General features: G+C 35.7%; 1 protein-coding gene, 1 long non-coding RNA gene and 1 pseudogene across 2 annotated transcripts in view; 2 read left to right on the top strand and 1 right to left on the bottom strand.

Moving 5' to 3' along the window:
- Positions 1-24,228, bottom strand: part of RNF169 (ring finger protein 169) — a 104,549-nt gene that overhangs the window by 39,673 nt on the left and 40,648 nt on the right. The gene's annotated exons all lie outside the window — the stretch shown is intronic.
- LOC125917847 (uncharacterized) lies at positions 4,597-4,705 on the top strand (annotated as a pseudogene).
- LOC125937577 (uncharacterized) overlaps positions 22,714-24,228 on the top strand; it is a 41,054-nt gene continuing 39,539 nt past the window's right edge. Inside the window, exon 1 of the long non-coding RNA XR_007462437.1 lies at positions 22,714-22,801. This is a non-coding gene — a long non-coding RNA (uncharacterized LOC125937577). The remainder of the gene's footprint in view (positions 22,802-24,228) is intronic.

Here is a 24,228-nt window from a genome sequence, read left to right as displayed (position 1 = left end):
AAATATATAAATCAATTAATCACAAACATAAAGAAACTCATTCATAATAATACCATAATAGTAGGGGAATTCAACACCCCACTTACAACAATGGACAGATCACCTAAACAGAAAATCAACAAAGAAACAATGGCTTTGAATGACACACTGGACCGTATGGCTTTAACAGATATATTCAGAACATTTCATCCTAAAGCAGCGGACTATACATTCCTCTCCAATATACATGGAACGTTCTCCAGAATAGATCACATACTGGGACACAAATCAGCCCTCAACAAGTACAAAAAGATTGAGACAATACCGTGCATATTTTCAGACCACAATGCTATGAAACTTGAAATCACCCACAAGAAAAAATGTGGAAAGATAACAAATGCTTGGAGACTAAAGACCATTTTACTAAACAATAAATGGACTAATCAAGAAGTTAAAGAGGAAATTAAACAGTCATGGAAGCCAATGAAAATGATAACACCACAGCCCAAAACTTCTGGGACGCAGCAAAGGGGGTCATAAGAGAGAAATATATAACAATCCAGGCCTTCATAAAGAAGGAAGAAAGGTCTCAGATACACAACCTAACCTTATGCCTTAAGGAGCTGGAAAAAGAACAGCAAATAAAACCCAAACCAGCAGAAGACAGGAAATAATAAAGATTAGAGCAGAAATCAATGCTATCAAAACCAAAACCAACCAAACAAAAAAATAATAGTAGAACAGATCATTGAAACCAGAAGCTGGTTCTTTGAAAGAATTAACAAAATTGATAAACCCCTAGCCAGTTTGATCAAGAAAAAGGAAAGGACCCAAATAAATAAAATCAAGAATGAAAGAGGAGAGACCACAACCAACACAGCAGAAATAAAAACAATAGTAAAAGAATATTATGAGCAATTACACACCAATAAGATGGACAACCTGGAATAAATGGATAAATTCCTAGAAACATATAAACTACCAAAACTGAAATAGGAAAAATAGAAAATTTGAACAGATCCATAATCAGTAAAGAAACAGAATTGGTAATCAAAAATCTCCCAAAAAACAAGAGTCCAGAGCTGGATGGATTTCCAGGGGAATTCTACCAAACATTTAAAGAGGAGTTAACACCTATTCTATTGAAGCTGTTCCAAAAAATAGAAATGCAAGGAAAACTTCCAAACTCTGACTATGAAGTCTGCATTACCTTGATTCCAAAACCAGACAAAGACCCTGCTAGAAAGGAGAATCATAGACCAATTTCCCTGATGGACATGGACACAAAACTCCTCAACAAGATACTAGCCAACTGGATCCAACAATACATTAAAAAAATTATTCACCACGACCAAGAAGGATTTACACCTGGGATGCAGAGCTGGTTCAACATCTGCAAAACAATCAATGTGATACATCACATCAACAAAACAAAGGACAAGAGCCACAGGATCCGATCAATAGATGCAGAGAAAGCATTTGACAAAACACAGAATCCTTTCTTGATAAAAACCCCCCAAGAAAGGAGGGATAGAAGGATCATACCTGAAGATCATAAAAGATCATATGAAAGACCCAACACTAATATCACCCTCAATGGGGAAAAACTGAGAGCTTTACCCCTAACGTCAGGAACAAGACAGGGATGTCCACTCTCACCACTGCTATTCAACATAGTATTAGAAGTCTTAGCCTCAGCAATCAGACAACACAAAACAATAAAAGGCATCTAAATCGGCTAGGAGGAGGTCAAACTTTCACTCTTCACAGACGACGTGATACTCTATGTGGAAAACCCAAAAGACTCCACCAAAAAACTGCTAGAACTGATCCATGAATTCAGCAAAGTGGCAGGATGTAAAATCAATGCACAGAAATTGGCTGCATTCCTATACACTAACAATGAAGCAACAGAAAGAGAAACCAAGGAATCAATCCCACTGACGCACCAAAAATCATAAAATACCTAGGAATAAATCTAACCAAAGAGGTGAAAAATCTATACACTGAAAACTATAGAAAGCTTATGAAAGAAATTGAAGATAACACACAAAAAAATGGAAAAATATTCCATGCTCCTGAATAGGAAGAACAAATACTGTTTAAAATGTCAACACTACCCAGGCAGTCTACATATTCAGTGCAATCCCTATCAAAATAACATCAGCATTCTTCATAGAGCTAGAACAATCCTAATTTTGTATGGAACCACAAAAGACCCCGAATAGCCAAAGCAATCTTGAAAAAGAAAACCAAAGCTGGAGGCATCACAATCCCAGACTTCAAGCTATACTACAAAGCTATAATCAGCAAGACAGTATAGTACTGGCACAAAAACAGACACTCAGATCATTGGAATGGAACAAAGAACCCAGGAATGGACGCACAAACACATGGCCCACTAATCTTTGACAAAGCAGGAAAGAATATCCAATGGAATAAGACAGTCTCTTCAGCAAGTGGTGTCGCGAAAACTGAACAGCGACATGTAGAAGAATGAACCTGGACCACTTTCTTACACCATTCATAAAAATAAACTCAAAACTCAAAATGAAAGTTCTAAATGTAAGACATGAAGCCATCAAAATCCTAGATAAGAAAGCAGGCAAAAACTTCTCTAACCTTGGCCGCAGCAACTTCTTACTCAACACGTCTCCGAAGGCAAGGGAAATAAAAGCAAAAATGAACTATTGCGACCTCATCAAAATAAAAAGCTTCTGTACAGCGAAGGAAACAATCAGCAAAACTAAAAGGCAACTGATGGAATAGGAGAAGATATTCGCAAATGACATATCAGATAAAGGGTTAGTATCCAAAATCCATAAGGAACTTATCAAACTCAATGCCCAAAAAACAAATAATCCCGTGAAGAAACAGGTAAAAGACATGAATAGACATTTCTCCAAGGAAGACATCCAGATGGCCAACCGACAATGAAAAAATGCTCAACGTCACTCATCATCAGGGAAATACAAATCAAAACCACAATGAGATACCACCTCAACACCTGTCAGAATGGCTAACATTAACAACTCAGGCAACAACAGATGTTGGTGAGGATGCAGAGAAAGAGCATCTCTTTTGCACTGCTGGTGGAAATGCAAACTGGTGCAGTCACTCTGGAAAACAGTATGGAGGTTCCTCAAAAAACTAAAAATAGAACTACCCTACGACCCAGCAATTGCACTAGGCATTTATCCAAGGGATACAGGTGTGCCATTTCGAAGCGGCACATGCACCCCAATGTTTACAGCAGCGCTATCAACAATAGTCAAAGTATGGAAAGAGCCCAAATGTCCATCGATGGATGAATGGATAAAGAAGATGTGGCATACATATACAATGGAGTATTACTCGAAAATCGGAAAGAATGAAATCTTGCCATTTGCAACTACGTCGATGTAACTAGAGGGTATTATGCTAAGTGAAATTAGTCAATCAGAAAGACAAATATCATATGACTTCACTCATATGAGGAATTTAAGATACAAAACAGAGGAACATACGGGAAGGGAAGCAAAACTAGTATAAAAACAGGGAGGGGGACAAAATATAAGAGACTCTTAAATACAGAGAACAAACAAAGGGTTACTGGAGGGGTTGTGGGAGGTGGGATGGGCTAAATGGGTAAGAGGCATTAAGAAATCTCCTGAAATCATTGTTGCACTATATGCTAACTAACTTGCTTGTAAATTAAAAAATAATTTTTAAAAACTTTTAATAATTTTTTTCAAAGTACCAAGAAAAAAAAAGATTTAGTTTTATCTTTCCAATTTCTATACGTCTGATTGCTACAGGCTTGAACTAGTCTTTAATATGCTGAGTCTAATTCAAGAGGTTACAAATATTCAATGAACACCATACACAATGTTATGTCAGGAAGAGTCTCAAATGAAATAACGTACTCCTAACTCTGCCCAAGTCAAACAAAAAAACAAAAGGATGAAAAGCAAACCATGGCCAGGAAGAAAGTAAACCTAAAGCCTATATTAATTGCCTACATGAAAGCTCAATGTCTTTTGATGATATCAGATGAAAAATTCTTGTTCAACAGATTAACCACAGGCTACATAAAGGGGCAATTCATTTTTAGAGGATAAAGAGGCAGAGTGGCAAAAAAGAGAACAAGCTTTAGCATCAAAGTAATTGCTATCATTTATTGAACTCTTGTGTGTCAGGTGCTAGGCTAAGCACTGTACATACATCATCTCATATAAGAAAACTAAGTTTTAGGAGTTAGGTAATGTGTTCAAATTCCCAGTGCAATAGTCCAGGAGCTAGAATTCCAATCTAGGCTTATCTCAGTTGTTCTCAAGCAAAGATGATTTTACATCCCAGGGTACATCTAGCAATGTCTGGAGACACTTTGAGTTGTCACAACTGAGGGTATGGGGGTGTGTAGGTGCTACAGGCAGACGTGGGTGAGGCCAAGGATTGCTACTAAACATCCTAAATCCACAAGATTGCCTCCAATAATGCCCCCCCCGACAGATGTTGCTATTAAAAAAAAAAACTGTTACATTTCCTATTTTATATATTTTAGTGTTATTTTGTTTACTTAATGGTGTTTATATACTATGTCCTCTGGCTCTTCTAGTGTTTTAAAATGCATCCTTCATCGCTTCTCGGCCTTTTGGCTAAGATCAAGTGTAGTATCTGTTCTTATCAGTTTAATATCTGATACGTCCTCTATCCGAGGACAATATATGTTGTATAGAAACCAATTTGACAGTAAATTTCATATATTAAAAAATAAAAAAAAATAAAAAATAAATAAAAAAAATAAATAAAAAAAAATAAAAAAAAATAAAAAATAAAAAAAAATAAAATAAAATGCATCCTTCTGCCTCCTACTAATGTTTATTATTGCTCTCAAAATTTTACAATGAACTTTGACATGGGCTGCTTCTGGCAAAACAACCTTTCTATTGCAATATTGAGTCTCTAACACACTGTCATCTTAACACAGCTAAAAACTTACAAAATGGAAAAACCTATATGTGCATTTAAATCTTCACATGAATGATATTTGTGTCTTCTCCCTACTGAGTTCTGTAGCAGTTTTTTTTTTTTAAATGTTTATTTATTTTTGACAGAGAGAGAGAGAGAGAGAGAGACAGAGTATGAGCAGGGAGGGGGCAGAGAGAGGGAGACACAGAATCCGAAGCAGGCTCCAGGCTCTGAGCTGTCAGCACAGAGTCCGATGCAAGGCTCGAACTCACAGACCGCGAGATCATGACCTGAGCTGAAGTCAGAGGCTCAACTGACTGAGCCACCCAGGCGCCCCTTGAATAGTTTTTTATAAGGACTTGAGAACTTGGTGTCTAGGAAAGAGTTTTCACAGTCAGGGAAAATGACTTCGGGAGTGTCGGAAAGTAGCATATAAACTTGAAAAAGAAACATCAATAGCTGCTCTTTATTGAACTGTTCTTTGTGCCAGGCATTAAATTTAGAGAGCTTACCTCATTTAAACATTAAGGACTTTGTTTGATTCTATTATTATCATTTTATAGACACAAAAATTAACACTCAGTGGTTATTTCCCAAAGTCGCAGAGACTGAATACTGAAGAGCAAACCGCTGGCTTCAGATAACAGGATTTCTCAACCTCAGCACTTTTAGGCCATGTAATTCTTTGTTATGGGGAGCTGAACAGAGTCTGAGAAGAAGGCTCATGCATGAATACTTTGGGAGTAGGAGTTGAATACAGAGTAAACTTACCAAGGAAAGAAAGCCAATGAAAGTGGTATGGTGCTTGGTCCAATAATTGGCTACAAAGGCCAATATGAGAAACTGTATAAAATGCATGTCAAGACTGTCGGTCTGAAGTGAGAAAAAGGGAAGCATGGATCTATTGATTCCTACCTCCCACCGACCAAAGTTTGCTTCACGAGGCATGAAATACCCCTCACACTGGTTTGTACAACCTAAGGAAGTTCCCATGGTAGGCACTGGAGAGCGATTACAGAGAAGCCCTAGTGCTAAAAGCAAGAGGCAAGCACTAGGAGCCTAAACAAGATCTCAGGCTGTACCAAAGTGAAGTTGCCCACTACTGTAAGTGGAATGGTTTTTACCAGTTCCATTTCTGGATGCTAATTATTAAAGAAAAACTATTGACTTCTGTACATTAATCTCATACCCAGTCACACTACCAAAAAAACACCATGTAATCTTTTCCTGAAAATATCTTTACTTTGCCTTCACTAGTTTTTTAAAATAAAGTCTTTGGGTACCCAGGTGGCTCAGTTGTTAAGCATCTGACTTTGGCTCAGGTCATGATCTTAGGGTTTGTGAGTTTGAGTCCCACGTCAGGTGAGCTCAAGCCCCGCTTCAGGTGAGCATCAGCCTCACTAAGGGTGAACATAAGCCCCACATCGGGTGAGCATGAGTCCGCTTCAGGTGAGCCCTGCTTCTGTCTCTCTCTCTCTCTCTCTCTCTGTCTCTCTCTCTCTGTCTCTCTCTCTCTCTCTGCTCCTCACTCATTTCCACCCTCTCTCTCTCTCAAAAAATTTTTTAAATAAATAAAAATAAACTCTTTAAAATCAAGGATTATAAACAGAGAAGTGTACAAATCATGAATGCAAAGTATGATCAATTATACAAAATAGGCATATCCATGTAACCACCACTCAGATCAAGAAACCAGTACTCCCTGTGCCTCTTTTTACCCAAAAGTAACCACAATTCCAGCTTCCAACACCAAAAACTCATTTTTACCTATGTGAATTTTATGTAAGTGGAATCTTTCATGGGTATTTTATCAGTCTTCCTTCAGTCAACATTCTATTTGTGAGATTCATCCATGTAGGTGCATAGAGTAGGTTGTACCTTCTCATTGTTTTATACTATTCCACTGTTTGACTATAAAACAATTTAACCATTCTACCATTAATGGATATTTGGGGAGTTACTAATTTGTGGCTATTCACAAATAAACTGCTATGAACATTTCTGAAGATGTATCCTGATACACATACTGTTCTGTGGTGTATATTGTAGAAGAGAAACTGTTTAGTCATAAGACATGGGTGCACTGCCATAGCTTCCCAAATTGGTTGTACAGAGAACACTTCCACCCCCCAAAGAGGCAGAATGACAGTTGCTCTCAGCCTTAACACTCAGTACCATTTGTCTATTTCAGTCATTCCAGTGAGTATATACTGGGACTGCATTATGACTAGATATGCGTTTCTCTGGTGACTAAAGATATAGAGCAGCTTTTCATATGTTTATGGACTATTAGGAAATCTTCTTTTATGAGCTGCTTATTCACATTATTGTCCTTTTTTCATTTAGATATTTGGGGTTTTTTTTCCCTAGTAATGTGTAGGAGTTATTTATACTTTTTGGATATGAAGCAATTTTCAAGAAAAATATACATAGGACATATATATGTGTATACATATACATTTTCATGTATATGAAAATCAGAAACTTTCAGACAAAAGTTTCAGGTTTTAAGGTAGTTTAACTTCAGTGGGTTTTTTTTTTTTTTTGAAGCTTATTTACTTTGAGAGAAAGAGCATGTGAGCAAGGGAGAGTCAGAGAGAGAGGAGAGAGAATCCCAAGCAGGTTCCGCACTGTCAGCGCAGAGCCCTGGCATGGAGCTTGATCTCATGAACTGTGAGATCATGACCTGAGCTGAAAACAAAAGTTGAACACTTAACCAACTCTTTGTGTATCCTGTTCAAGAAATTCTCCCATGTTACCGTTAAGAAAAAAAACTTTTTAAAAGTAAGCTGTATGCCCAACATGGGGCTTGAACTCATGACTCCAAGATCAAGATTCACATGCTCCAGCCAATTTGAGCTGGCTCCAATTGAGCCAGCCAGGTGCCTCACCTCCCGTGTTATCTTTAAGGAGATTGTTATTTGACCTTTCATACTTATTTTATTTTTTTAATTTACATTTAAGTTAGTTAGCATATAGTGCAATAATGATTTCAGGAATAGATTCCTTAATACCCCTTACCCATTTAGCCCATCTCCCCTCCCACAACCCCTCGAGTAACCCTTTGTTTGTTCTTCATATTTAAGAGTCTCTTATGTTATGTCCCCCTCCCTGTTTTTATACTAGTTTTGCTTCCCTTCCCATATGTTCCTCTGTTTTGTATCTTAAATTCCTCATATGAGTGAAGTCATATGATATTTGTCTTTTTCTACTGACTAACTTCACTTAGCATAATACCCTCTAGTTCCATCCATGTAGTTGCAAATGGCAAGATTTCATTCTTTTCGATTTTCGAGTAAGACTCCATTGTATATGTATACCACATCTTCTTTATCCATTCATCCATCGATGGACATTTGGGCTCTTTCCACACTTTGCCTATTATCAATAACACTGCTATAACCATTGGGGTGCATGTGCCTCTTCGAAACAGCATACCTGTATCCCTTGGATAAATGCCTAGTAGTGCAATTGCTAGGTCGTAGGGTAATTCTATTTTTAATTTTTTGAGGAACCTCCATACTGTTTTCCAGAGAGGCTGCACCAGCTTGCATTCCCACCAGCAGCGCAAAAGAGATGCTCTTTCTCTGCATCCTCACCAACATCTGTTGTTGCCTGAGTTGTTAATGTTAGCCACTCTGACAGGTGTGAGGTGGTATCTCACTGTGGTTTTGATTTGTATTTCCCTGATGGTTGAGAATTTTTTCATGTGTCGGTTGGCCATCTGGATATCTTCTTTGGAGAACTGTCTATTTATGTCTTTTGCCCATTTCTTCACGGGATTATTTGTTTTTTGGGCATTGAATTTGATAAGTTCCTTATGGATTTTGGATAGTAACCCTTTATCTGGTATGTCATTTGCAAATATCTTCTCCTATTCCATCAGTTGCCCGTTAGTTTTGCTGATTGTTTCCTTCTCTGTGCAGAAACTTTTTATTTTGATGAGGCCTCAATAGTTCATTTTTGCTTTTATTTCCCTTGCCTTCGGAGACGTGTTGAGTAAGAAGTTGCTGTGGCCAAGGTGAAAGGAGTTTTTGCCTGCTTTCTCATCTAGGATTTTGATGGCTTCCTGTCTTACGTTTAGGTCCTTCATCCATTTTGAGTTTATTTTTATGAATGGTGTAAGAAAGTGGTCCAGGTTCATTCTTCTGCATGTTGCTGTCCAGTTTTCCCAGCACCACTTCCTGAAGACTATCTTTATTCCATTGGATATTCTTTCCTGCTTTGTCAAAGATTAGTTGGCCATACATTTGTGTGTCCATTTCTGGGTTCTCTATTCTGTTCCATTGACCTGAGTGTCTGTTTTTGTGCCAGTATGACCTTTCACATTTAGATCTACAACCCACTTAGAACTGATTTTTTTTAAGTGAACTATGGTAAGGCATATCTACATCTAATAAAATGAACACTTATAGAATGTTTAGCTCACTGAGTTTTGACAAATGTATATGTCCATGTAATCATCACCCTGATCAAGATATAGAACATTTTTACCTCTGAAGAAAGTCCCTTCAAGCCCACTAGCAAGCAATCCCCCTCCCTACTCAGTCCTAAGCAACCCCTAAATCTGATAACTGTGACTACAGATGAGTTTTGTCTATTATAAAATCATATAGCATATATTCCTTTGTGTCAGGCTTCATTCACTGAGCATATTTTTGAGATTTGTCCATGTTAATAAGTTTATTATTAAGACATTCTTTTTATGGGTGAGTTACATTCATTCAGTTGTCTGAATACACCAAAATGTGTTTATTCATATGTTGGATATTTGCGTTTTATTTAGTTTGGGGCTATTATGAATAAAGCTGCTAAGAACATTCATGTCTTTTTGTGGACAGATGTTTTATTTTGCCTGGCTAAGTGGCTACAAGCAGGTTTGCTGGGTTACACAGTAAGTATATGTTTAAATTTATAAAGCAATTGTCAAAATGTTTCCCATCATGGTCATACCATTTTATATTCCTACTAGCCTTGCATGAGAGTATCTGATGATTCACATTCTCCTATTCATTCTCATTCTTGGAATTGTTAGCCTTTTTAATTTGAGCCATTCTAAAAGATATAAGGGATATCTCATTGTGGCTTTAATAACTATTTCCCTGCTGGCTATTTATGTTGAGCATCTTTTCATGTGTTTAGTAGCATATCTTCTTTTGTGAAGTGTCTGGTCAAACCTTTCACTCTCACATTTTTCTTTTTTTTTAACTTATTGCTTGCTAAGTCCAAGAATTCTTTACAAATTCTGGATACACGTCCATTGTTAGATACACATTTTGAGAATATTTTCTCCCACTATTTGTTTTGCCTTTTTATTTCCCTAATATGTGAAATTTTTTAATTTTGATACCCATATATCAATTTTTTCTTCTGTGATTAGGATTTTTTGTGTTCCTGTCTAGGAAATCTTTGCCTACCCCAAGGTCAAAAATGTTTTCTTCTGCATAGTTTTAGCTTGTAAGTTTAGTCTATGATCCATTTTGAATTAATTTTGTATATTGTACAGACATCAAGATTCACTTTTAGATATTCATAGGATATTCAGTTTGTTCTAGCACCACTGTTCAAAAGACTATACTGTTGCCACTGAATTACTTTTGTGCCTTTATGAACATCAGTTGACGATATATGAGTGGGTCTATTCCAGGTCTATATTCTACTCCATTGATCTATGTCTTTTCCTTATGCCAATACCATGTTGCCTTGATGACTAGCATTATATCAATTCTTGAAATCTAGTAGTAAAGTCTCCCAGAAATAACATTATTCACAGACAACATAATCCTCCATGTAGAACATCCACTATAATCTACAAAAAAAACTACTAGAATTACTAAATGAGTTTTAGCAACAGAATATCAAAATATAAAAATATAAAAATAAATTGTATTTCTATATACTTGCATGAACAATCAGAAATTGAAACTTTAAAATACCATTTACTATAACATCAAAAAATGTGAAATACTTTATATCTGACAAAAGATGTGGAAACTTAAAACCACAAATATTATTGACAGAAATTTTAAAAGATCTTAAAAAACTAATATACACCATGTTGATGGGTCTGAAGACTCAACATTATTGAGATGCCAATTCTCCTCAAATTGATCTATAGATTCAATGCAATCCCAATGAAAATCCCAGAAGGCTTTTTTTGTAGGAAATGGCAAGCTGATACTAAAATTCAGATGTGTATACTGAGAAGCAAGAACGGCTAAAATAACTTTGAAAAAGAACAATTTGAGGAATAACACTACCAGATTTCAAGAGTTGTTATAAAGCTACAATAACCAAAACAACATGACATTGGTATAAAAATAAACAAATAGATCAGTGGTACAGATAGAATATAGAGTTTAGAAATAAACCCAGAAATATATGGATAACTGATTTTTGACAAAGTTGCAAAGGCAATCCAATGGAAAAAGGATAGTCTTTTCAACAGACAATACTCGAACAACTTAACACTCATATGCACGAAAAGGAACTTGGATCTATACTCACACCACATATAAAAATTAACTTGAAATGGATCACAGACCTAAATGTAAGGCCTAAAACTATAAAACTTCCAGAAGAAAACAGAGGAGAAAATCTCTGTGAACTTGGGCTGGGCAAAGAATTCTTAGATATAATACCAAAAGCACAATCTACAAAGAAAAAAGTTTATAAACTATTTTTCTTGAAAGATATCCAGTAATTCTACTCCTAGCCAAAAAAAAAAAAACAAAAACAAAAACAAAACCTGAAAACAAAAACTCAAAACAAAAAATATCTTGCTCTTCAGAAGACTCTAAGAGAATGAAAACATGGACACAGACTGGGAGAAAAATATTTGCAAAGCATATGCCTGATCAAAGATTTGTATCCAGAATACACAAAGATCACTCAAAATTGAACAATAAGAAAATACATCACCCAATTTAAAAAGGCAAAATATTTGAACAGACATTAAACCAAAGAAAATATATAGAAGGCAAATAAACACATGAAAAGATGCTCAACATCATTAGTCATTAGGGAAATGAAAATTTTTAAACCACAATGAGATAGATACCCCTATGCACCAATTAGAATTGCTAAAATTAAAAAGACTAATCATACCAAATGTTGGTGAAGATCAAGAAAAACCCGAACTTTCACACAGTTGGTAGGAATTAAAATAGTAAAACTACTTTGGAAAAGTTTGGCAATTTCTTAAAAAATGAAACACACACCTACCCTATGATCTAGCCATTTCACATCTAAACATTTACCTAAGAGGAAAAGAAATATATGTCTATACAAAGACATACATGAATGTTCATAGCTGATTTGTAATGGCCAAGAACTGGAAACAACCCAAATGTCTATTAAAAGGCATACAGGTAAACAGACTGTGACATATCCAGTCACAATGAAAATACTACTCAGCAATCAAAAAATAAATTATTGATACGTGCAACAAAGTGAATGAATCTTAACATAATTGTGCTTAATGAAAAAGTCAAACAGAAGCAACAAAAGAAAAAAGAGACAAATTGGTCTTCGTCCAAATTAAAAACTCTGTCCAAAGGATGTTTATCAATAAAGTATAAAGACAACCTACAGAGTAGGAGAAAATATGTGCAAATCATATATAAGGACTTAATATTCAGAATACATACATAAAGAGCTATTAGAACTCAACAACAAAAAGACAGCCCAATTCAAAATTAAGCAAAGGACTTGAATAGATATTTCTCCAAAGAAGAGACACAAGATGGCCAATAAGTACACGACACAGTGCTCAACATCATTATTCACTAGGGAAATGCAAATCAAAATCATTATGAGATACCCACTAGAATGACTATAATAATTTTTTTTAAGAGAAAGGAAAATAACAAGTGCTAACCAGAATGTGGAGAAATTGGAGCCCTCAGACATTGCTGGTAGGAACATAAAATGGTGCAGCTGCTGTGAAAAAGTTTGACAATTTCTCAAAAAATTAAACATACAATTATCCGTATGACCCAGTAATTCTACTCCTACTTAAAAAAAAAACTGAAAACAAAAACTCAAAACAAATACATGTACACCAGTGTTTATTGCAGCATTATTCACAATTGCCAAAAAGTGGGAACAACCCAAGTATTCGTCAAGAGATGAATGGATAAACAAAATGTGGTATGTCCATGCAATGGTATACTATTCAGTCATAAAAAGAAATGAAGTACTAAAACATGTGACAGTGTAGACGAACCTTGAAAACATTATGCTATGTGAAATAAGCCAGACCAAAAGGACAAATACTGTTATGATTCCACTTATATATCTAGAATAGGCAAATTTGTAAAAATAGGAAGTTAGTTAGAGGTTACCAGGGGCTGGGGGGGATAGAGAAACGGGAAGATATTGATTAACGGGTACAGAGTTTCTGTTTGGAGTAGTGAAAAAATTTTCAAAAAAAACAGCAGTAATGGTTGCACAAAACTGTGAATGTACTTAAGGATACTAAGCTGTATACTTAAAAATAGTTAAAAAGGCAAATTTTTGTTATACATATTTTATAGCACTTAAAAAATTTTTGTGTCATATAGTATCATGAAGTTCCAGCTAGCTTTCCATCCTTTTAGATACTACAATAAATATCTTGCATGACAGTTCACTCAAGGCAATATTTTAAGTAGCAGGATTCTGGTCAGAATCAGGTAAGTGAATTTTCCACTAACAGCTAAACACAGCCAAATAAAATTCCCAGCCACAGGGCAATGTTCCATAGAAGGAACAGGCTACAGAGCTCACTAGATTCTTAAATCCTATCATGCAAGGGCAGAAATGCCTGTAAAATATTTGTAGCTAAGCCACATCTTGAACAATACTCATTTCACCATGAAAAATTATTTATCTTCAAAATTGCAGAATCTGGGTAATCAGTATACAGGGGTTCATTTTATTGTTCTCTCCACTTTTATATTTGCTGGAATATTACAAAATTTAAAAATTTAGAAATTATTTCTAACATATGTTATGCTAGCTAACAAACCTTAGGTGCTGGATGATTATAGAAATAATTGAAGGGCTTATCAGAGCCTATACAGTGAAGGTTCTGACAATATAGTCTTTCAAGTGCTACATAACACTTCAAATGTTAACTAGCCATGCTTAGAGATTAAAATAAAAAACACATATACATACAACACGATTTCAAATGAAGTATTTTTTTTTAATGTTTATTTATTTTGAGAGAGACAGAGAGCCTGGGTAGAGGAGGGACACAGAGAGAGACAGAGAATCTGAAGCATGCTCCAGGTTCTGAGCTGTCAGCACCCACCAACTGTGAGATCAAGACCTCAGCTGAAGTTGGATGTTTAATCGACTGAGCCACCCAGATGCCCCCCAAATGAAGAATTTTAAAGTATATTTCATACCATCCAGAGAGCACTTCTACCATGGATTTCTGAAATAAACTACTGGGGCGCCTGGGTGGCTCAGTTGGTTGAGCGTCCGACTTCGGCTCAGGTCATGATCTTCACAGTTCATGCGTTTGAGCCCCAGCTTGCTGCTGTCAGCATGGAGCCCGCTTTGGGTCCTCTGTCCCCTTCTCTCTCTGCCCCTCCCCTATTTGTTCTTTCTCTTTCTCTCAAAAGTAAATAAAACGCTAAGAAAATGAAATGGATTACTTGTGTCCAATTCCTTGTTTTCAAGTCTCTCTGCCCCCAGACACTATGAGCTTCTTTTGAAGGGGACCATGGAACTGTGTGTGTCCCATTGCTCCTTGATTTCCCCTCTCCTGCTTGAATTCTAGACTGGGATCTGTGTTCAGAAAGTTTAGTTCCACCAACAGCTACAGAACACTAGAGTCTATGTGTCAGGCATATTTTTGGTGCTGTGCATATACAGCCCTGATCAAAGATGACAAAGTTGTGCATGGAGCTTACTTTCTAGTAGAACACAGTTGAAGTGAGTAATAAGGTTGAGCTAAACAATTTTTAAAAGGTTCTTCCAACAAATATTCCCTGTGATACAAACCATACTGTTGTTGGTGACCGTACCCATCCCCATGCTTTGAGGGAGCTTCTCTCAATTCCACAGTAAAAGGTAACCAACCCTGATAGTACCATTTACACAGGGCTGGTGGGAGGAGTACTACCCCATGGCACTTTAAAGACAAGAAGCTCATTCATCTATAATTTTTCCATTTCCTTATCTGAGTTGGTAAAATGGTCCACTGCCCAATGATAGACTACAGAAATGGCTTGTGACAGCTGTAGGACCATACAGCATTATGGTGTTTCATTAATCTCTCCCCTCCACCAATAAGTAATAACAAATTTTTCCTATAAGAGGATGATATATGAAAACATTAAATAAATTCTATGAATTATACACATTTAACTCATTTTCTATATTTTCTAGTTATCTCTGGACCAAAAAGTCTCAAACTGGGACCCTAGACCCTTAAGATGTCCACAAAGCTGGTAATGGGAACCTTTAAGTTAATTTTCAATATATTTTTAACAATCTAACAAATCATACACTTAATAGCCCGTAGTTTGTACCCACTAAATACCACCATCTCAGTAAATACGTTGAATACATTTTTGTTGATGTCTGGGTTTATTCTTTAATAGAGGACATTAAAAATATTTTAAACTCTTACAGAGGCTATGGAAGAAATATAGTACAGGCTGATAAAGTATATAATACCACTGCTTAAGAACCATTACTTCAAACATGATAAACCTGTTAATGAAATTAGTGTCAGAATATTTCAATTTACTTTGGTATCTAGAGCAGTCAGTGCTTTATATCTTCTATCTGGTTCCTAGACTCTCATTTGATACTAACAGTTACCACCTCTTTTGGTCTAATTGGTGATTATTGCTGATGCTGCCATAAAAAGAAAGTGTTTTGACTGGACTGGATGGACTTAACAGAAATATTTAGAACATTTCATCCTAAAGCAGCAGAATACACATTCTTCTTGAGTGCACATGGAACATTCTCCAGAACAGATCACATACTGGGTCACAAATCAGCCCTCAACAAGTACAAAAAGATTGATATCATACCATGCATATTTTCAGACCACAATGCTATGAAACTTGAAATCAACCACAAGAAAAAATTTGGAAAGATCACAAATGCTTGGAGACTAAAGAACATCCTACTAAAGAATGTATGGGTTAACCAAGAAATTAAAGAGTAAATTGAAAAGTACATGGAAGCCAATGAAAATGAAAATACGACAGTCCAAAACCTTTGGGATACAGCAAAGGTGGACATAAAAGAGAAGTATAGGGCAATCCAGGCCTTCCTAAAGAGGGAAGAAATGTCTCAAGTACACAACCTAACCTTACACCTAAAGGACCTACAAAAAGAACAGCAAAGAAAGCCCAAAACCAGCAGCAGAAGGGAAATACAGCAGAAACCAATGATACCGAAACCAGAAAAATAGAACAGATCAACAAAACTAGGAGCTAGTTCTTTGAAAGAATTAACAAAATTGATAAACCCCTCACCAGACTGATCAAAAAGAAAAAGGAAAGGACCCAAATAAATAAAAGCATGAATGAAAAAGGAGAGATCACAACCAACACCGCAGAAATACAAACAATTATAAGAGAATATTATGAATAATTACATGCCAACAAATTGGGTGATCTAGAAGAAATGAATAAATTCCTAGAAACATATAACTACCAAAACTGAAACAGGAAGAATAGAAAACTTGAACAGACCCATAACCAGTAAAGGAATTGAATCAGTAATCAGAAATCTCCCAACAAGAGTCCAGGGCTGGATGTCTTCCCAGAGAAATTCTACCAAACATTTAAAGAAGAGTTAATACCTATTTTATCGAAGCTGTTCGAAAAATAGAAATCGAAGAAAAACTTCCAAACCCATTCTATGACATGACAAAGTAATCAAAAATCTCCTAAAAAACAAGAGTCCAGAGCCAGATGGATTTCCAGAGATTCTACCAAACATTTAAAGAAGAGTTAACACCTATTCTCTTGAAGCTGTTCCAAAAAATAGAAATGCAAGGAAAACTTCCAAACTCTGTCTATGAAGCCAGCATTACATTGATTCCAAAACCAAAGACCCCCCCCTAAAAAGGAGAATTACAGACCAACTTCCCTGATGAACATGGATGCAAAAATTCTCAACAAGATACTAACAAATCAAATCCAACAACACATTAAAATAATTATTCACCACGATTAAGTGGGATTTACTCCTGGGCTGCAGGGCTGGTTCAATATCTGCAAATCAGTCAATGTGGTATGTCATATTAATAGAAGAAACACACGATTCTCTCCATAGATGCAGAAAAAGCATTTGACAAAATACAGCATCCTTTCTTGATTAAAAAAAAAAAAAACAAACCCTCAAGAAAGTTGGGAAAGAAGGAACATACCTCAACATCCTAAAAGCCATATATGAAAGACCCACAGCTTATACCATCCTCAAAGGGGAAAAACTGAGAGGTCTTCTTCTAAGGTCAGGAACACAACAAGATGTCCATTCTCACACTGTTGTTCAACATAGTACTAGAAGTCCTAGCCTCAGCAATCAGACAACAAAAAGAAATAAAAGGCATCAAAATCAGCAAGGAAGAAGTCAAACTTTTATTCTTTGCAGATGACATGATACTCTACATGGAAAATCCAAAAGACTCCTCCAAAAAACTGCTCAAACTGATACACGAATTCAGCAAAGTCTCAGGATATAAAATCAATGTACAGGAATCAGTTGCATTTCTATACACTAATAGTGAAGCAGCAGAAAGAGATATCAAGGAATCAATCCCATGTACAATTGCATCAAAAAACATAAAATACCTAGGAATGAAACCTAACCTCAAAGAGATAAAAAGACCTGTACACTGAAAACTATAGAAGGCTTATGAAAGAAATTGAAGATGACACAAAGAAATAGGAAAACATTCCATGCTCATGGAATGGAAGAACAAATACTGTTAAAATGTCAATACTACCCAAAGCAATCTACATATTCAATGCAATCCCTATCAAAATAACCCCAGCATTCTTCACAGAGATAGAACAAACAATCCTAAAGTTTGTATGGAACCAGAAAAGGCCCTGAATAGCCAAAGGCATGTTGAAAAAGAAAAACAAAGCTGGAGGCATCACAATTCCAGATTTCAAGCTGTATTACAAAGCTGTAATCACCAAGACAATATGGTACTGGCACAAAAAGAGACACACAGATCAGTGGAACAGAGAACCCAGAAATGGACTCACAAATGTATGGCCAACTAATCTCTGACAAAGCAGGAAAGAATATCCAACGGAAAAAAGACAGTCCTTCACAAATGATGATAGGAAAACTGGACAACGACATGCAGAAGAATTAACCTCAACCGCTTTCTTACAATATACACAAAAATAAACTGAAAATAAATGAACGGCCTAAACATAAGACAGGAAACCATCAAAATTCTAGGGAAGAAAACATGCAACAACCTTTTTGACCTCGGCTGCAGCAACTTCTTACTAGACATGTCTCCAGAGGCAAGGGAAACAAAAGCAAAAATGAACTATCGGGACCTCATCAAGACAAAAATTTTCTGCACAGAGAAGGAAACAATCAACAAAACTAAAAGGCAACTGATGGAATGGGAAAAGATATTTGCAAATGACATATCAGATAAAGGGTTAGTATCCAAAATCCATAAAGAATTTATCAAACTCAACACCCAAAAAACAAACAATACAGTGAAGAAATGAATAAAAGACATGAACAGACACTTTTCCAAAGAAGACATCCAGATGGCTAACAGACCCATGAAAAAATGCTCAACATCCCTCAGCATCAGTGAAATACAAATGAAAACCACAATGAGATACCACCTCACACCTGTCAGAATGGCTGAAATGAACTCAGGAAACAAGATGTTGGCGAGGATACAGAAAAAGGGGAACACTTTTGCACTTTTAGTGGGAATGCAAACTGGTGCAGTCACTCTGGAGAACAGTATGAAGGTCCCTCAAAAAATTAAAAATAGAAATCACCCTATGGCCCAGAAATTGCACTACTAGGTATATATCCAAAGAATACAAAAATGCTGATTCAAACAGGCACACGTACCCCAGTGTTCATAGGAGCACTACCACAATAGCCAAATTATGGGAAGAGCCCAAATGTCCATCAATGGATGAATGGATAAAAAAGATGTGGCATATACATACAATTGAATATTACTTGGCAATCAAAATGAATGAAATCTTGCCATTTGCAATAACGTGGATGGAACTAGAATATACTATGCTAAGAAAAAGTCAGTCAGAGAAAGACAAATATCATATGATTTCACTTACATGTGGAATTTAAGAAACAAAACAGATGAACATAGGGGAAGGGAAGGAAAAAATAAGATAAAAACAGAGACAAACCAAAGAGACTCTTAAATACAGAGGATTGCTGGAAGGGTGCTGGGTTGGGGAATGGGCTAAATGGGTGATGGGCATTAAGGAGGGCACTTGTTGGGATGAGCACTGGGTGTTATATGTAAGTGATGAATCACTAAATTCTACTCCTGAAACCATTATTACACTATATGTCAAGTAAGATGGATTTAAATAAAAATTTTTTTTTAACGTTTATTTATTTTTGAGACAGAGACAGAGCATGAACGGGGGAGGGTCACAGAGAGAAAGAGACACAGAATCTGAAACAGGCTCCAGGCTCTGAGCTGTCAGCACAGAGCCCGACGCGGGGCTCGAACCCACAGACCGTGAGATCATGACCTGAGCCGAAGTCGGACGCTTAACCGACTGAGCCACCCAGGTGCCCCTTAAATAAAATTTTTTAAAAAGTGTTTTGGGTAAACTAGGACTACTTGCAGTTTCCATTTCATAGCATCCTGAATCATAGCAAATGATCTCTTGCATACAAAGTTAAAGCCATGATTTCTACTTGAGCAATCACATAAATAGCACCAAAGCAATTGACTTGCCCTTATGATTCTTATTTAATTTTAAGGATATCATATTTATGATACTATGCTGTCTTCATTTTAATTCTCAAACACCTTTCAATTTAAATGTTACATTTAGAGCTAAGCATATATAAACTTTTATGTCAAGATAACATTTTACAAATTTTCTCCTTTACGTAATAAGGTATTTAAAATTAATACAGGTTTTAAATTGCACACATTATGCAGAAATGCATATAAAATTAATCACAGGGATTCAAGTTTACACATAAATTGAACCAGCAGATGCTATAGAAGTCCTACATTTAATTGCCAAGCTAAAAGGCTGAATGAGGGGTGCCTGAGTGGCTCAGTTGGTTGAGCATCCAACTTCAGCTCGGGTCATGATCTCACGGCTTGTGGATTTGAGTCCCGTGTCGGGCTCTGTGCTGACAGCTCAGAGCCTGGAGCCTACTTTGGATTCTGGGTCTCTTTCTCTCAAAAATAAATAAACATTAAAAAAATTTTTTTTAATACATAAAATAAAAGGCTAAATGAACAGGAGGGAACTCACGTATCAGAAGTAGAAAGAAAGATCTCTAAGTCATTGATTATGAAAAGGCAAATACAGGCCTTCTTCACTGCTGAAAGTTCAAGAAAATGGAGAATCATTTGGTTCATACCACTAACTTTCCAACTTCCAACTATGACTTTTTGAAGGTCAGCCATTTCTTACTCAAATGAACAAACAAATGGCAGCAATGGAGGAATTTATTTTGTGCTAGGTTCTTCAGGATTCCAAATTTTAGAGAATAATAATAATTCTTATATATGGATTACTATGTGCCAGGCACTATTTCACAATAGTGAAGGAAGATGACTGCATTCCTCTTAGAAAGAAAATAAAAATGGTATCTGGAATTTATAAATAATTACTGAGTAGGTCTGAAGACCATCCTTGAGAAGGTTTGATTTATAAAGTGCCTGGCCCTCTGCTAAGGGTTGTATTTATGTTATCTTATACCTCTATAAGCCAGGTGCTATGGTGTTTATTTTACAGAGCCAGGATTTGAACTCAGACAGTGGCTCTTTCTCATTATAATAGAGTAAAATATCGACATCACACCTGTATTGTGATTTGAAGAACACCTGCATTTTTTTAAGTTTAAGATAAATAAACAAAAAACTTGAGTCTCAGATGTAAGAAGCATGAGACTTTAACTCTCATTTGAATCCGGAAAAATATAACCAACCTTGCAATTCCACTGAAAGCAGATTACTTGTGAATTTTCACACAAATTTGGCTAGAGAGGAGAAATTTTAAAAATTTTCTTGTGGAATCTTTTTGAAATATTATATTTTTAGAAGTTATTTTTCATTCTTGAATGTTTTTGGCTTTTAAGGAAAATATTGGCATACATGTGATATATTACAATGATATTTTCTGTTATTCTATATAATCATTATAAATTTTGGCATGGATCTAAATTTATTGACATGGAAATTTCACATATGTTTAACTAAAAAATCATTACAAATGGTTTGTATAGTGTGATTCTTTATTCTGTAAAAAATCTTAAGCTTAAATTTATGATAAACATTTAAATTTGGCTATTAGATGACAAGATTACTGGTAATTTTCCTTTCTTCTTTGAATCTTTTCATTATCTGGACTTTTTTTTTCATTTTTACAATTCTGCTTACTTTTATAAGCAGGAAAAATATTTAATTTTTTAAAACCTTCACTAATCACACATTTCTACAAAATAAAATCGTTTTGTAAAAAGAGTTGCAACTGCTCTAAAAAAATTCTCTAGTTTGGCTTTCATAGTAGCATTGAAATGATCTTATTTAAACTGTTCTCTAAACCATAAAAAGTACTATATTAATACAATAATCTTATAACTACTGATCCTCTCCTCTCATAAATCAAAGAGACAAGGAAAGATAACACAATGCAGAAATAACTTTGAATAACCTTCTATTTAATTACATTTGATCAGGCTTTGAATTTCCCAAATGTGATTTTTTTTTAAATTGTTTTAATGTTTATTTACTTTTGAGAGAGAGAGAGAGACAGAGAGTGAGCAGAGGAGGGGCAGAGAGAGAGGGAGACACAGAATCCGAAGCAAGCTCCAGGCTCTGAGTTGTCAGTGCAGAGCCTGACGTGGAGCTCGAATCCGGGCTCAAATCCACAAACCGTGAGATCATGACCTGAGCTAAAGTCCAACACTTAACTGACTGAGCCACCCAGGCACTCCACCCCAAATGTTATTTTCTTTGAAAAGCCACTATATACTTGATAAAGCTGTTCCCCCTTGTCTGAATAGTTGTAAATAGCAAAAGAAGAAAACAACCATGTTTAATATTTTTAGATTTTCAGCAACAGCTGTTTTTCCCTCAGGCAGTCAAAATTATAACCTACCATATAGCTTACTTTCTCTTAAAAATGTACTATGAGATTCTGTGTCTATTTTCTGGTTCTAGAAACAGGCACATCAGCACCTGCCAAAAGCAGGCATTTCCTCAAAGATTACATGATAACATTACAGAGGAATAAGAAACAAAAATAACAAACATTGTAGCAAAAAGAACTTTAGAAATCTTAAAATATATCTAGCTTTATTGTGAGCCAGATATACATCCTTACACCAGTCATTTATTTTAAAAGGAGGAGCTTTGAAACTAGACGATCAACCATTCAATCAGCATTCAGTGAATACCTATATGCAAGATACTACACTAAACTGTCTCCACTCCCTTCCCATCCATGATTTCGCTTTCTGCAGTGTCACTCAACTACAGTCTGGAAGCAAATGATCCTCCTCTAGACACATCATCAGGTCAACAGTAGCCTAGCACTACATCACAATGTCTACATCACTTGCCTCACCTCATCTCATCACATAGGTATTTTACCATCTCACATTATCATAAGAAGAGCGAGTATGGTACAATGAGGTATTTTAAGAGACCACATTCACATAACTTTTATTGGAGTATATTGTTATAATTACTCTATCTTATTATTAGTTAGCGTTGTTACTCTCTTACTGTACCTAATTTAGAAATTAAACTTTATCATAGGTATGTATGTGCAGGAAAAACCATAGTATATACAGCATTTGGAACTCTCCACAGTTTCAGGCATCTACGGGGGGGGGGGGGGGGCGGTCATAGAACATACACCCATGGATAAGTAGGGATGACTGTATCTTACATGCAGTGGAGAGTTGAGGAGACTAAATGAACAGATCCATCTGGAAAGATTTTACAATCTAATAGGAAAAAAAAATTTAAACAAGTAGTCTGCTGCTTCTGTGACAGAACATATTTTAAACTTTCTAGGTAAATAAGCTCCTTTTAAAATAAGTAAATTTTTTTAAAGGGAGGAGTGGGTAAGGCCAGCTCAACATTTGGTTCATGATGCATTGCATAGCCAAATAGATTTAAGTGAAATGTTCAAGTTTAAATAAAGTGCATTGTATTTTAAGTTCATGGCATAAAGATAATAAAAGAGACTTTAAAGATTTATAATTTTAAAAACAATGAGGTCCTAAAAGTTTACTTACCTTCAAAACATTCCTTCACAAAAGTTAGTGTCTGCCTCATAGAGACATTATTCACTTCAGTAACCCATTGACCATATCTGATTACACTGTGCTCTGGCTAAGGACTAAGAACTGCATGCTTACTACTTGAATAATTCAGCCAGCAATGGGGAGAAAATACTCCTCAAAAATGAGCCAGTAGGGAGAGAGAAAAAAGAAAATGGATAGGTCAGTAAACCAATTCAGAGAAAGCCTATACCACTCATGTGATCCACAGAATTACCAAAAGCAGTTCATCTTTCCCACTCCAGAAACCAGGGAGATAAGCAGTCTAGAAGCAGAGACTGTTTTTTCTCCTACTTACAACCTTTCAGAGTCCAACTGATTGAAAGAAGTCAAACAAGAGCATGTGGATTGTGTTTCTTAACTCTAACATAAAGCAACTATTTAACCTGGTGGTCAAAATGAAGCATCAAACTGTAAGCAGAAGAAATAATGGTGTAAATAAAAAGCTTAATCCAACCGATAAATGGAACTTACAGAGATGAATCAATTATTTTAAAAGACAAAAATGACTAATAGTCTCATATAGCATATAAACATAAAAAGATATCCATATTGAAATAATTTCTTGCTAAAATTATTTTATTTCAACAGACATTTACTGCAGACAAGACTATAACAATATTCTTATCTTACATAATATTGTTATAGTCTTGTCTACAGTAAATGTCTGTGGGAAATATCCAAATAATATATACATCTATATGAATTTATATATATATATTCATACAAAAATATATATACATATATCATAGAACAAATACAAATAAAAAG

The sequence above is a fragment of the Panthera uncia genome, chromosome D1 (genome assembly GCF_023721935.1).
Source record: "Panthera uncia isolate 11264 chromosome D1, Puncia_PCG_1.0, whole genome shotgun sequence".
NCBI lineage: Eukaryota > Metazoa > Chordata > Mammalia > Carnivora > Felidae > Panthera > Panthera uncia.
This window is presented reverse-complemented; position numbering and strand designations above follow the sequence as displayed.